At 41.3% G+C, this 14,620-nt stretch overlaps 1 protein-coding gene across 1 annotated transcript in view; it reads right to left on the bottom strand.

Annotated features, from left to right (window-relative positions):
- Window positions 1-14,620, bottom strand: part of PKIB (cAMP-dependent protein kinase inhibitor beta) — a 236,566-nt gene that overhangs the window by 112,447 nt on the left and 109,499 nt on the right. The window contains exon 4 of the mRNA XM_063724971.1: window positions 6,527-6,646. The gene's annotated coding sequence lies outside the window, so the exon portion shown is untranslated. The remainder of the gene's footprint in view (window positions 1-6,526; window positions 6,647-14,620) is intronic.

The following is a 14,620-nucleotide window of genomic DNA, read 5'->3' as shown; positions in this document are numbered from 1 at the left end:
CCTTGGGCGATGATGAGGTTCTGCCAAGATTTCTGTGACGTGACTGCGGGAATTTCAATTCCCTTCCTGCTTTCCGACGTCGCATCGTTGTTTTCTGTCCCTCCGGTTGTACGCGCCCTGAGCAGGGTTTGTGCTCCAGGTGTCATTAAGGTTGCCCTTTGATCTAATGTTGGCTGTTTGGAGAAGGTAGGAAGGTACACAGGCTTCTTATCTACGCCCCGAATCTGGGTCTTCGAGTTTGTTAACAGATTATTTTAACAGATTAGGAAGCAATATGCAATGGAAACAACTTTTTGTGCAATAAAAGCAGAAAATAATGTATATCAAGTTTCACTTTCAGGTTCTCACTAAGAAAAATAAAGTCGTTACTACTAAGGTCTCACTGCGCTTTTTAAAAGCCATATTACATGGACGACGATACTGCTGATAAAATTAATTTCTCTGCTTCCTGAGAAAGTGGTTTCTCACTGAAGTCTTAAAATCTCCTCTGGTCTCTTGAAACTCTTAATTGGTACTCAAAGTCTTTTCTTATCTCTAGTCTTTAGTAATTTGCTCATTCATACTATGCTCTGACTTGCCACCCAAAGCCTATGACACCTGCCAATGACCACTTCCAAATTCCCTTTTTAGGCAAAAGCCTAAATATGGAAATATGAAAATATAATCAGACTAATATTTTATTCCGTGTGTGCTAATGGTAGTACAATCAAGCTCTTTAAATTATTCAATATTCATACCTCCACAATATAGTAATAATTTCCTCTATTTTCAGATAGTAAACTGAGGTTCAGCAAGGTTAGATACTTTGAACAAGGCTAAATAGCTGAGAAGATTCCAAATCAGTTTTGAACTTAGGTCTTTCTGCCTTCAGGATTGATTGACTTCCTTAAATTGTACTCTGTTAATAAAGCTTGTGATTTTTCTAAATTGTGATATAGGCACATTTTGTTTTGTATTAGGTTAGTGCAAAAGTAATCGCAAAAAAGTACTGGCAAAAACTGCAGTTGCTTCTGCACCCGCCTAATAAAAATATAGTTACTTGTGTGGTTACACAAGCATTAATCAAAGAGATTGAGAGTTATTTATATCATTAGTGTAACTTTAAAACTTATTATCTGGCATACTTCTAAGGCCTGTTATTATTATATTATATAATAACATATATTTTTATTATCTAGGGCAAATTATTCTAATGTTTATTTATTTTAGAGGTACTATGACAGAGAGTGATACTAAAATGTTTGAACTTATGAATTATGGTATCATGATTGGATTTTTATGATCCTGCAAGTGTATTTTGTATACTTGAAAATTTTGCTTTGTAAAATCTGTATTTTGGGATCAATGTGAGAAAACCACTAGACCTCACTGCTAAGCTTTTAACCTACATATGAAATCATCAGAACCACTGGAATGTATGGCCCATGAAGGCCATATCCTCAACACCTAGAATAGTACCTTCACAAAGTAGGTACTCCACAGGCAGTTTTGAAATGAATAAATATTAACCTTGTTTCCACACTTAAGACCAAATAATGACTTATAAGAACACTATTTATAGAATGCTTTTGTGTATTTAGATTTAAGATTTTTGATGGCCTCTCATTTCTACTAGGAAAGTAAGGAGAAGATGCGGAAAGGTTTGCAGTAGCTGCTTTTGGGTTTCTACTAGGAAAGTAAGGAGAAGATGCGGAAAGGTTTGCAGTAGCTGCTTTTGGGAATGCTAGACACGACCTGACCATAAGTGCAAGGAGGAGTTTTTGAGTCCAAGAATTGGTGGTAGCAGTAATTCCACACAATCATGTGAATTGTGAATTTGTTGTCAAATACATGACTTTAAATGCAGAAAGTTTAATCCAACTTTGGGATTGTGCCAAGTAATGTGATGAAAACAAGGAGCAAGCTTGGATACTATTTTTAAGAGAGGGTTTTAAGGTTAACAAGAATAAATAGGAAAATAAGTGAGGACAAAGAGGGGGGAAGAAGGAAGAGTCCAAGAACTACAAATCTACATCAAATGAGAGAGATAGGAAGATAAATTGTAGTCAGGAAATGGGATCGTTTTCTTTGAAGTTTTAGAAGTACAAAGATAGGTAGTTTAGGAGGAGCTAAGGGTGGGGTTGGCTAACATAGAATGAAGATCAAGACATTAGGGACTAAGGTATTGAAGAAACTATATGGACATTGAAGCCACCAACAGTAACACCAGAATAAACAAAGGAGTGAGGCTAATAACAAACACTTCCGTGAATGTAGTGGACTGATCCAGAACTGAGAGGATGACTATGCAAAGTTGGGGCAGAAGGTGCATATCCAGGGAGGAAAAGCCTAAGTGGATCAAGGACTGGTAAAAGAGACAATTAAGACTTCAGAAGTAATACTGGGGAGCTAGAAGGATCCCAACACTGCCCCTGTGACCCTAGAATGTGAAACAATGAACAGTCTATATCAAAGGGACATCTAGGGGAAATAATTCTTAGAAGAAAGCTTATTTCCACTTAAGGCCAGAAAATGGAGAAAAGCACTGTGTAAATAGTTTATGAGGTTGGTGGTATTTTTCAATATTAAATGAGGATTCTCCAAGGTCAGAGTAGTTAAGAGGTGGGAGGTAGGGCTGGCTTCATGGGTCTATGACCCATGTTGAGCAGGGATCTACGTGTTGTTTGTTTTTGAGACAGAGTCTGACTCTCTCACCCAGGCTGGAGTGCAGTGGCCCAATCTTGGCTCACTCCAGACTTGGCCCCCCAGGCTCAAGCAATCCTCCCACCTTAGCCTCCAGAATAGCTGAGACTACGGGCACACATCACCACACCTGGCTAACTTTTGTAGGGTTTTTTGTTTTTTTTGTTTTGTTTTTTGTAGAGAGGGGGTTTTGCTATGTTGGCCAGGCTGGCCTCGAACTCCTGAGCTCAAGCAATCCACCTGTGTTGGCCTTCCACAGTGTTTGGATTTCAAGCATAAGCCACATGCCTTGCTCAGGATCTACTTTTAAGAAGGTCCTGTGCAATGTTTAATGCTCTCCTGTCCCTGCCTTGAAATATTTAATAAATTTTTTTTTTTACCAAGGGGACTTGCATTTTCATCTTTCATTGAGCCCGGCAAATTACGTAACCAATGCTGTGTGGAAGGAAGGAGAAATTCTTGCATGGGTGAAGCAAGAATCAGTATTTACCTTCTAGGTATTAAAGTTTGGGAAAGACTAAATGCAGAAGTTTGTATTTTGAGGGGAGACCAAGAGATGCAGGGAGCAGGATGTGGCTGCAAGGTTTCAAGTGAGATCTAGTTTTCACATCTCTTTAGGGCCAGGCTGGCTGACACCTGGGCAGAAGAAGTGGACAGTAGTTACCATCATCCCACTCCATGTTTTTATATGCTAGTGGATTAGTTTTTTTTAGGGTTGCCATTAAAAATTACCACAAATTTGGTGACCTACACCAGAAGGAATTTATTCTCTCACAATTCTGGAAGCCAGAAGTCTGAAGTCAAAGTGTTGGCAGGGTATCACTTCCTGTGAAGACTCAGGGGAGAACCCTCTTTTGTCTCTTCTAGCTTTTTTTTTTTTTTTTTTTTTTTTTTTTTTGAGACAGAGTCTTGCTCTGTCACCCAGGCTGGAGTGCAATGGCGCGATCTCTGCTCACTGCAACCTCTGCCTCCTGGGTTCAAGCAATTCTCCTGCCTCAGCCTCCCGAGTAGCACGGATTACAGGCACATGCCACCACACCCTGCTAATTTTTGCATTTTTGCAGAGACGGGGTTTCACCATGTTAGCCAGGCTTGTCTTGGACTCCTGACCTCAGGTGATCCACCTGCCTCAGCCTCCCAAAGTGCTGGGATTACAGGCGTGGGCCACTGTGCCCAGCCCTCTTCTAGCTTTTAATGGCCACAGGCAATCCTTGATTGTCTTTAGCTTATAGCTACATAACTCCAGTCTCTGCCTCCATCTTCACATCTTCCCTATGTTTCTTCTCTACTGTTGGCATTGGTATTCCCCTCTTCTTATAAGGACACTTGTCATTGGATTTGCATCCACCCAGTTCATCCAGGATGATCTCCCCTGGAGATCCTTACTTTAATTGCATCTTCGAAGATCCTTTTTCCAAGTAAAGTCAAATTCACAGGTACCAGAGGTTAGGTCATGGACATATCTTTTTAGAGACCACCATTCAGTCCACTGTAGCCAAGTCTATGGAGGCCAGAGGAATAGCAAGGCTGGATGACACTGGCATGATAGCTCTTCAGGTCTATTTGGCAAAGATACCTACAATAATATGAACCTTATCAATGTTTCTAAAGCTTTCAAACTGTGACATTTAATACATATGAAAATCAGAAGATTAGAGCTGCCCAGAGTCTTTACACCCCTGAGAGTAGCTATCTGCCTTGGGGACAAAAACCACTGAGAAATCATGTACCTGGGACAGTGAGAAGTGTGGGAGGAAGTTGGATTCTCCACTCCTCCTCTTGGAGGGGAGGGGAGGATTCGCCCACTCTCCATTCCAGAGGACGTGTGTGGTTCCTTGGTGTTAAGGGAGAGTCTACAGGATGACCATATCTCATTCTTTTCTAAAAATATAAGATTCAGAAGGACTAGAGTAGTGACCTTGTTCACCTGTGGGAGAGGCTGGGCTAGTTTCTCAAGCCGTACCTTGTAAAGGAAAATTTTTAAAATCCTTAGAGAGGGAAGAAGGAAATGTTGAAATCAGTGCTACCCTATCCTTTTCCTCCAGCTGACAGACACTCTGAGAAATATTCAAGTAGCTGCCAGAGACAAGTGGAACTCTCTTTAAAAACACAACACTCTCTGGCTTTTTCTTCTTTCTGCTCCAGGACAGGAACCATAAATTCCACCAAAGACCAGGAACTATAAGTTCCACCAAAGCTTCCATCCATTATTTGCAGAGTGATGATGTGAGAGAATTCCAAATTGCGGCAGGGGCAGCAGCATAACTAAGCCGAGGTTTGGAACAGATTACAGGAGCATCCATCTTTGAAAGGCCAGTAAGGATGTTGCCCTGCAACCAAGCTTGGGTGACAGAGTGGCCTAGGGCACAAGGGGCACAGACTGTGCTACTAGTTAGTGACCCTGCTCCTTTTGTATAGCAGAAAGGGTGCTACAGACCCACATTCACCAAGGGAGAAGCTGGACAATGAAACAGTTGGGGGCACAACTGTCCTTTAAAAGATCAGAGTCTATAAAGTAAGAAGCAGAAGGATGGGAAAGAGACTGATTTCTTTTCAGTATTTAAAATAGAAATTTTCTAACAAAGTATTCCTTTATTACCATTGTAGTCATGTGTCTCTCCCCGCTCCTGATCAATGGGACATTGTTTTGCAGAGTAGCAGGGCATATGAAAAGAACACGGAAAACAGAAAATGTTGGGTTCTAATCTCAACTGGCAATGCCACTCAAGGCTGCGTAATCTGAGTAAAATTAGTTTTCTTATGACTGAAGGGAAGATGAAGAGCTAAGGGATTATCCTGCTCTAAATTTCTTTAAGTCTCTGAATTGGCCTCCTTATTAAATCGAAATTAAGCCCAACATTTAGAACACTTTATCCATCCACCTCCAACTAACTAATTCTTATCACTTCCCAGCACAAATCCTGCTTTCCAAATAAACTCATCAACTTGACACTCCACGTGACCTCTTTTTTTCTAATTTTCATAATTGGTGCAAGGGGATGTATTTGTTTTCATTACCTTCTGCTCTTAAGCAGTGTCACTTAATTTCTTGAAATTCCTGTCCACAAATCTTCTACTTTGGGAAACTTATTGAGGAATTTTTCTCCATTTCTGATCAATTCATTCAAATGTGCCAAGTTGCCATCCAATCTTACAGACTTTCCTCCATGTGTTTGGGGAGTATGGCAATTTTAAAAGAAAAATATTATTCTCTTAAGTTTTTGACATGCTCTTAAAACTTTTCATGTATATTGTCTAATTCTACTATCATTGTCAGCATGAGATTCTTCTATTCCAAAATTGGTATTTTCTAACTTCTTCAAGTAAATGAGACAACTCTGAATGTTTCAGGACCAATAAATGAATTGCTAACCCTAACCAACTAACCATTTAATGCTGCAGCATCTGTGTTTGGCACAGAGTGGGCATCTAATAAATATTTTTGTATAAATATGTAAATAAGCTAATGTGCACCTTTTTATTTGACCATAAATACACACACACACTAACCATTCTCCCAACTCTCTCCTCCATTCAACAGGATGACCTTAACACATAGCAAAACACCAAAAATAATTAAAGAAATCACAACTTACCAAAGATATTTTTGTGACTCATAAGTATGTGGTAAGTTATTTGCCCAAATAAGCTTTATTTGTACTAATACCTGTAAAAAATGTAGTTGAAAGCCAGGAGTGGTTGTTCATGCCTGTAATCCCAGCACTTTGGGAGGCCAAGGTGGGCGGAACACTTGAGGCCACCAGTTCAAGACCTGCCTGGCCAACGTGGCAAAACCCCATCTCTACTAAAAATACATAAATTAGCTGGGCGTGGTAGCACGTACCTATAATTCCAGCTACTCGGGAGAGTCTGAGGCAGGAGAATCGCTTGAACTCGGGAGGTGGAGGTTGCAGTGAGTTGAGATAGCACCACTGTACTCTAGCCTAAGCAACAGAGTGAGACTCTGTCTCAAAAAAAAGAAAAAAAGAAATGTCTTTCAAAATTTTTCAATATACTTTTTGTGAATTTCTTCTGTGCACAGATTCATAAAATCTAAGATTGGGTTAGATCTAAGGTTAGATGCTCATCATAAATTAAAAAGTGAATTCACAACTTCTAACATGGGAAATCCTGATGTCTCTCATGCCTTCTCTTATTAAATTGGAAAATATACATTTTATCAGAACTCCAGTAAGTAGCACCTTTATGACATTTATGTTATTCATATTAGATATTATTTATTATGATCCCAAATTACTCAATAACTATAGATAAATATAATGAATGTTAAGTTGTCTTATAAAATGAATTACGTCTTTTTAATTTAGATAAACTCTAATTTAACCATAGCTCCTGTATCACTGTTCAGAGTTGGGGTGAATGGAGTCTTTTAAAAAAGAGAAGCTGGCCGGGCGCGGTGGTTCACGCCTGTAATCCTAGCACTTTGAGAGGCTGAGGCGGGCGGATCACGAGGTCAAGAGATCGAGACCACGGTGAAATCCCGTCTCTACTAAAAATACAAAAAAAAATTAGCTGGGCGCGGTGGTGGGCGCCTATAGTCCCAGCTACTCGGGAGGCTGAGGCAGGAGAATGGCATGAACCCAGGAGGCGGGGCTTGCAGTGAGCTGATATCACGCCACTGTACTCCAGCCTGGGTGACAGAGCGAGACTCCGTCTCAAAAAATAAAAAATAAAAAAATAAAAAAGAGAAGCTTTTGAGATGTTCCTGGGGAATTGGACTTAAAAGTTAGCCTCTTTTAAAAATTTGCTTAGGAACCTAAAATGTAAACGTAATCCTATTTTTTTTTTTTTTTTTTTTTTTTTGAGACGCAGTCTTGCCCTGTCACCCAGGCTGGAGTGCCGTGGTGCGATCTCGGCTCGCTGCAACCTCCGCCTCCTGGGTTCAGGCAATTCTCCTGTCTCAGCCTCTCGAGTAGCTGGGACTACAGGTGTGCACCACCACACCCGGCTAATTTTTTTGTTTTTTGTTTGTTTGTTTGTTTGTTTGTTTTTTGCTTGTTTTTTTGTATTTTTAGGGGAGACGGCATTTGGCCACATTGGCCAGGCTGGTCTCGAACTCCTGGCCTCAAACAATCCGCCGGCCTCGGCCTCTCAAAGTGCTGGGATTACAAGCGTGTGCCACCACGCCTGGCCAACTTACCCTATGGATACGGGATTTTTTGTTAGTTTGTTTTTTGTCTTTTTTTGTAAGGAATTACCCTTATACTCTACTGGAATTAGAAAAGCTATAAAAATTAACATTAGCTCATTAATCCAAAGTAAATAGCAACCAAAGTTGTATTCCTTAAAGCATCTTAACAGTTGAAATACAATCTCTGGCATCAACATTTCTCAGAACACCAAGGCTAAGATGCATCTTATGATTCTCATTAGCTGCAGCTCTATAGACAAAATTTTAGAGAAAACAAAGCCTGTCTCCTTTCTGCATCTTTTTCATCTTCCCATTCTCAACCACTTGAGCTTCTTCTATGAGTCCTAAGTGGTTTTCAAGCCACACTGGCCCTATCAGTAGCTTCTTGTGAAACACTATTTGGGTTCAGCCGTAGGAAGGTGAAGCAGAGTAATTTACATCACAGAAAAGAATCTTAGGGAGATAATAATGTCTGAGAATAACTTCCAGTGGTTTGAGTTGAAGCACTGCTATGATTCCTAGGAGTAAATATCTTCCTTTACAACCAGACTTCAGGACTACCAGTTAATAGATACGCATAAGATAAATCTTTTTCCCAACCTGTATTTATAAAAAAAAAAAAAATGAAGGGAAAGGAAGGGAAAAGCTTGGAAGGAAAGAAAAGGGAGGACTCCATGCTTTCCTAATTGATTCCAAACTACAGGTGACCCTTAAACAATACTGGGTTAAGGGCACTGAACCCTCGCCTGTTGAAAATCCTCATATAACTTTTGACTCCTCCAGAACAAAACTACTAATAGCTACTGTTGTCCAGAAGCCTTATTGATAACACAAACAGTTGATTAACACCATTTTGTATGTTATATGTACTATATACTGATAAAGTAAGCCAGACAAAAGAAAATGTTAGTAAGAAAGTCATAAGGAAGAGATAATATATATATAGTATGTATTAAGTGGAAATCCATCATTGTAAAGGTCTTCATCCTCATCGTCTTCATGTTGATTAGGCTGAGCAGGAGGAAGAGGAAGAGGAGGGGTTGGTCTTGACGTCTCAGAGGTGGTAGAGGTGGAAGAAACTCTACAGATAAGTGGACCCACGCAGTTCAAATCTGTGTTGTTCAAGGGTCAGTAGTACTTGATGGAGATCCCTTTTCTTGAGTAGTAAGGAAGATATTGATACAGAATTCTAGTGTGAGAGGTTATTTTCCCAATACTTTAAAAAAGTTGCTTAACTTTGTGCCATGTACAAACTCTTTTTCTCTAATTTCTTTTAAGGTTTTTTTTTCTTTATTAATAATTTTAAGTCATTTTATTATTATATCCTTGATATAATTTTCTTGACAAACTTGAGGCCCATTGACCTTCTTGGGTTGGAAACATTTCACTCATTTCTTCATATAATTATTCCTTCTCCCCATCTCCTTTGGTGACTCTAATTCCACATGTGCTTGGGCTACTTGAAGTTGTCCCACAGATCATTAATGCCCTGTTCATAATTTGGGGCCCTTTCTCTTTCTGTGTTTTATTTTTCATAGTTCTATTGCTATGCCTTACAGTTCACTGACTTTTTTTTTACTCTGTCATATTTAAACTACTGTTAGTTTATACAATGCATTCATTATCTCAAGAAATTTGATGATCTGTTTTTTTCCATATCTTCCATATCTCTATTTAACATGCTCAATCTTTCCTCAATTTTCATGAGCATATGAGATATAGTTACTATAACTTTCATAATGTCCTCATCTATTAATTCTATTATCTGTGTCAATTTGGAGTTTGTTACTATTGATTGCTTTTTTCTCTTCATTATGGGTCATATTTCCTGCTTCCCTGCATGCCTACTCATGTTTTATTAGATTCCAGACATCATGATTTTATCATTTATGGTGGGTGATAGATATTTTTGTTTTTCTATTAGTATTCCTTAATGTTGGTCTTGGTCATAGTTATGTTACCTGAAATGACTTTATCTGTCTGAGTCTGTCTATTAAGTTTTGTGAGGTAGTATTAGAAAGAAGTAATTTATCTAGGGCTTATTTTGCCCCTTTTCTGAGGTAATGACTTTTTGAATACTCTATCTGATGTCTCTTGAATTACGAGGTTTTCCACTTTTGCTGCAAGGAACAAGAACTAATCCCAGCTCTTTGTGCCCTTTTCTTGTTGTTCCCTATGCTCCCTCAGGTGGTTTCTTCTCAGTCTGTGATAGTTAATACTGAGTGGCAACTTATTGGATTGAAGGATACAAACTATTGATCCTGGGTGTGTCTGTGAGGGTGTTGCCAAGAGATTAACAGTTGAGTCAGTGGGCTGGGAAAGGCAGATCCACCCTTAATCTGGTGGCCACAATCTAATCAGCTGCCAGCAAATATAAAGCAGGCAGAAAAATCTGAAAAGAAGAGACAGGCCTAGCCTCCCAGCCTACATCTTTCTCCCATGCTGGATGCTTCCTGTCCTTGAACATCGGACTCCAAATTCTTCAGTTTTGGGACTCATACTGGCTCTCTTTGATCCTCAGCTTGCAGGCAGCCTATTGTGGGACCTTGTGATCATGTAAGTTAATACTTAATAAACTCCCCTTTGTATAGATAGATATAGCTATAGCTATAGCTATAGATATAGATATAGAGATATCCTATTATTTCTGTCCCTCTAAGAGAACCCTGACTAATACAGATTTTGGTAGCAGCAGTGGTTCTAGAGGAACAGAATATTAAGGATGGAGTTATTTCATTGGTTTTGGGGTTTCTGGAGTTGGCTGCTTAATATGATTAGACCCAAAAAATGCTAAGGACTGTACTTCTAATAGTATAGAGAACACTGATAGTGCTTGGCGGCAACTGTTTAGAGAGTTATACAAAATAAATCCATTTGACACTCCTGATTCACTGCTCATGACGGGCAGAATGAGGTGACTCTATACATAATGCCTTTGACCATATGTGGAGAACCAATGAACATAATGAAGCTGGTTGGCTGCTCCTAAGTTCAGTGGACAAAGTGATGAAAGAAAATGATGAATGAAGGGATTCTGTCTCCCGGCTTCAAAAGCAGATACTGAGCCTCAAATCTGCTAAGATTGCCCTGAGTGAGTCTTATCTCCTGTAGAGAAAAAGCTGAAATTGTGGAAAAACAGACATAAGCTCTTATCGTGCGAGTGGCTGACCTGCAATGAAAAATGCATGCACAGCCTCACCAGGTGTCTACTGTTAAAGTGAGGGCATTGATTGGAAAAGAATGGGACCCTGCAACTTGGAATAGGGATGTGTGGGAGGACCCTGATAAAGCTGAGGATACTGAATTTGTAAATTCTGATGAACCTTTTTTGCCAGAAGAAACAGCTTCCCCATCCCCAGAAGTGGCAACATCCGCTTCCTGACCCATGCTGCCATCAGCCTTTCCACCTTTGTCTGAGGAGACAAACCCTGTGCTGCCTGAGGCAACAGCGATGGCCTCCCCAGAGGCAATTGCCAGGCAACATAATGTTGATTCTCCTCAGAAGCCACCCCCAACACCTCTGTTTGCTTCCAGACATATAATGAGACTAAGCTACCAGTGGACCCTAGAGGTGAGGTTGAGAGTGTGACCCATGAGGAGGTGCACTACACTTGAAAAGAACTGTTTGAGTTCTTTAATTTATATACACACAAATCTGGAGAACAGGCATGGGAATGGATATTAGGGGTATGGGATAATGGTGGAAGGAACATAGAATTGGATCAGGCTGAATTTATTGATTTGGGCCCACTAAATAGGGACTCTGCATTGCATTTAATGTTGCAGCTCAGGGAGTTAAAAAAGGTTATAATAGTTTATTTGTTTGGTTAGCTGAAATATGGATTAAATGACGGCCCATTATGAGTGAGCTGGAAATGCCTGATCTCCCTTGGTTTAATGTAGAGGAAGGGATCCAAAGGCTTAGGGAGATTGGGATGGTGGAGTGGATTAGTCACTTTAGACCTATTCATCCCAGCTGGGAGGGTTCAAACAGAAGATATACCCTTCACCAATCTCTTGCAAAATAAATTTGTGAGGGCAGCACCTGCATCTTTGAAGAGCCCTGTAATTGCTCTTCTCTGTATGTCAGATCTAATGGTGGGAACCGCAGTCACTCAACTACAAAATTTAAATACAATGGGAATAATTGAATCCCGAGGTGGGAGGAGCCAAGTGGCAGCACTCAACTGTGAAAGGCAAGGTGGGTGTAGCTACTATAATGGTCAGCAGAGGCAAAGCAGCAATCAGAATAGTCTGACTCGTGTAGAGCTCTGGCATTGGCTGATTAATCACAGTGTTCCCAGAAGTTAAATTGATAGGAAGCCTACTGCATTCCTACTTAAATTTTACAAACGGAAAACTTCTAGGTCGAATGGACAGAAGACTAATTTGAATTATAAAACAGAGAATCACAGCCCTTCAATCAATTTCCATACTTGAGCTAGTTTACAGATCCAGAACCCCTTGAGTGAAGGGGAGGCCGGGTGCCCTTGAGGAAGGACTCCACTACATTGCCGACAATTTATGCAGTGAATCTTTCTCCCATCCTTCCCCAAGGAGACCTCCAGCCTTTTACCAGGGTAACTGTGCATTGGGGAAAGGGAAATGATTAGACATTTTGGGGACTACTGGACACTGGCTCTGAGCTGATGTTGATTCCAGGGGACCCAAAATGTCACTGTGTTCCTCCAGTTAAAGTAGGGGCTCATGGAGGTCAGGTAATTAATGGAGTTTTAACTCAGGTCCAGCTTACAGTGGGTCCAGTTGGTCCCCGGACTCATCCTGTGGTCATTTCCCCAGTGCCAGAATGCATAATTGCAGCTGGCAGAACTCCCACATTGGCTCCCTGACTGGTAGGGTGAGGGAAGGCTACATGGTGGGAAAGGCCAAATGGAAACCATTAGAGTTGCCTTTACCTAGAAAAATGTAAATCAAAAGCAATATTGCATCCCTGGAGAGATGGCAGAGATTAGTGCCACCATCAGGGACTTGAAAGACGCAGGTGTGCTGATTCCCACCACATCCCCATTCAGCTCTTCAATTTGGCCTGTGCAGAAGACAGATGGATCTTGGAGAATGACAGTGGATTATCGTAAGCTTGACCAAGTGGTGACCCCGATTGCAGCTGCTAGACCAGATATGGTTTCATTAGTTAAGCAGATTAACGCATCTCCTGGTACCTTGTATGCAGCCACTGACTTGGCAAACCCCTTTTTCTCCATTCCTGTCCCTAAGGTCCAACAGAAGTGATTTGCCTTCAGCTGGCAAGGCCAGCAATATGTCTTTACTGTCCCACCTTAGGGCTATATCAACTCTCCGGCTTTATGTCATAATCTTATTCAGAGAGACTTTGATCACTTTTTGCTTCTACAAGATATCGCACTGGGCCATTACATTGATTATATTGTGCTCACTGGATCCAGTGAGCCAGAAGTAGCAAACGCACTGGACTTGTTGGTGAGACATTTCCATGCCAGGGGATGAGAAATAAATCTTACTAAAATTCAGGGACTTTCTACCTCAGTAAAATTTCTAGGGGTCCAGTGGTGTGGGGCCTGTCAAGATATTCCTTCTAAAGTGAAGAATAAGTTGCTGCATTTGGCCCCTCCTACAACCAAGAAAGAGGTAAAACATCTAGTGGGTCTATTTGGATTTTGGAAGCAACACATTCCTCATTTGGGTGTATTACTCCAGCCCACTTATCAAGTGACTCGAAAGGCTGCCAATTTTGAGTGGGGTCCAGAAGAGGAGAAGGCTCTGCAACAGGTCCAGGCTGCTGTGCAATCTGCTCTGCCACTTGGGCCATATGACCCAACAGATCCAATGGTGCTTGAGGTGTCAGTGGCAAATAGGGATGCTGTTTGGAGCCTTTGGCAGGCTCTCATAGGTGAATCACAGTGAAGGCCTCCAGGATTTTGGAGCAAGGCCCTGCCATCTTCTGCAGATAACTAGATAACTAGTCTCCTTTTGAGAGAGAGCTCTTGGCCTATTACTGGGCTTTGGTAGAAACTGCACGTTTGCCTATGGGTCATGAAGTCACCATGTGACCTGAACTGCCTATCATGAACTGGGTGCTTTCTGACCCATCTAGCCATAAAGTGGGTCATGCACAGCAGCATTCCATCATCAAATGGAAGTTGTATATATGTGATCGGGCTTGGGCAGCTCCTGAAGGCACAAGTAAGTTACATGAGGAAGTGGCTCAAATGCCCATGGTCTCCACTCCTGCCACCCTGCCTTCTCTCCCCAAGCCTGCACCAATGGCCTCATGGGGAGTTCCCTATGATCAGTTGACAGAGGAAGACAAGACTAGGGCCTTGTTCACGGATGGTTCTGCATGACAGGCTGGCACCACCCGTAAGTGGACAGCTGCAGCACTACAGCCCCTTTCTAGAACATCCCTGAAGGACAGCGGTGAAGGGCAATCTTCCCATTGGGCAGAACTTTGAGCAGTGCACCTGGTTGTGCACTTTGCATGGAAGGAGAAATGGCCAGATGTGTGTTTATATGCTGATTCAGGAACTATAGCCAATGGTTTGGCTGGATGTTCAGGGACTTGAAAGAAGCGTGATTGGAAAATCGGTAACAAAGAAATTTGGGGAAGAGGTATGTGGATGGACCTCTCTGAGTGGTCAAAAACTGTGAAGATATTTGTTTCCCATGTGAGTGCTCACCAACTGGTGACCTCAGCGGAGGAGGAGTTTAATAATCAAATGGATAGGATGACCCGTTCTGTGGACACCACTCAGCCTTTTTCCCCAGCCACCCCTTTCATCGTCCAATAGG

The sequence above is a fragment of the Pongo abelii genome, chromosome 5, assembly GCF_028885655.2.
Source record: "Pongo abelii isolate AG06213 chromosome 5, NHGRI_mPonAbe1-v2.0_pri, whole genome shotgun sequence".
In the NCBI taxonomy this organism is placed as follows: domain Eukaryota; kingdom Metazoa; phylum Chordata; class Mammalia; order Primates; family Hominidae; genus Pongo; species Pongo abelii.
Note: the sequence above shows the minus strand (reverse complement) of the source record. Positions and strands in the feature narration are given on the sequence as shown.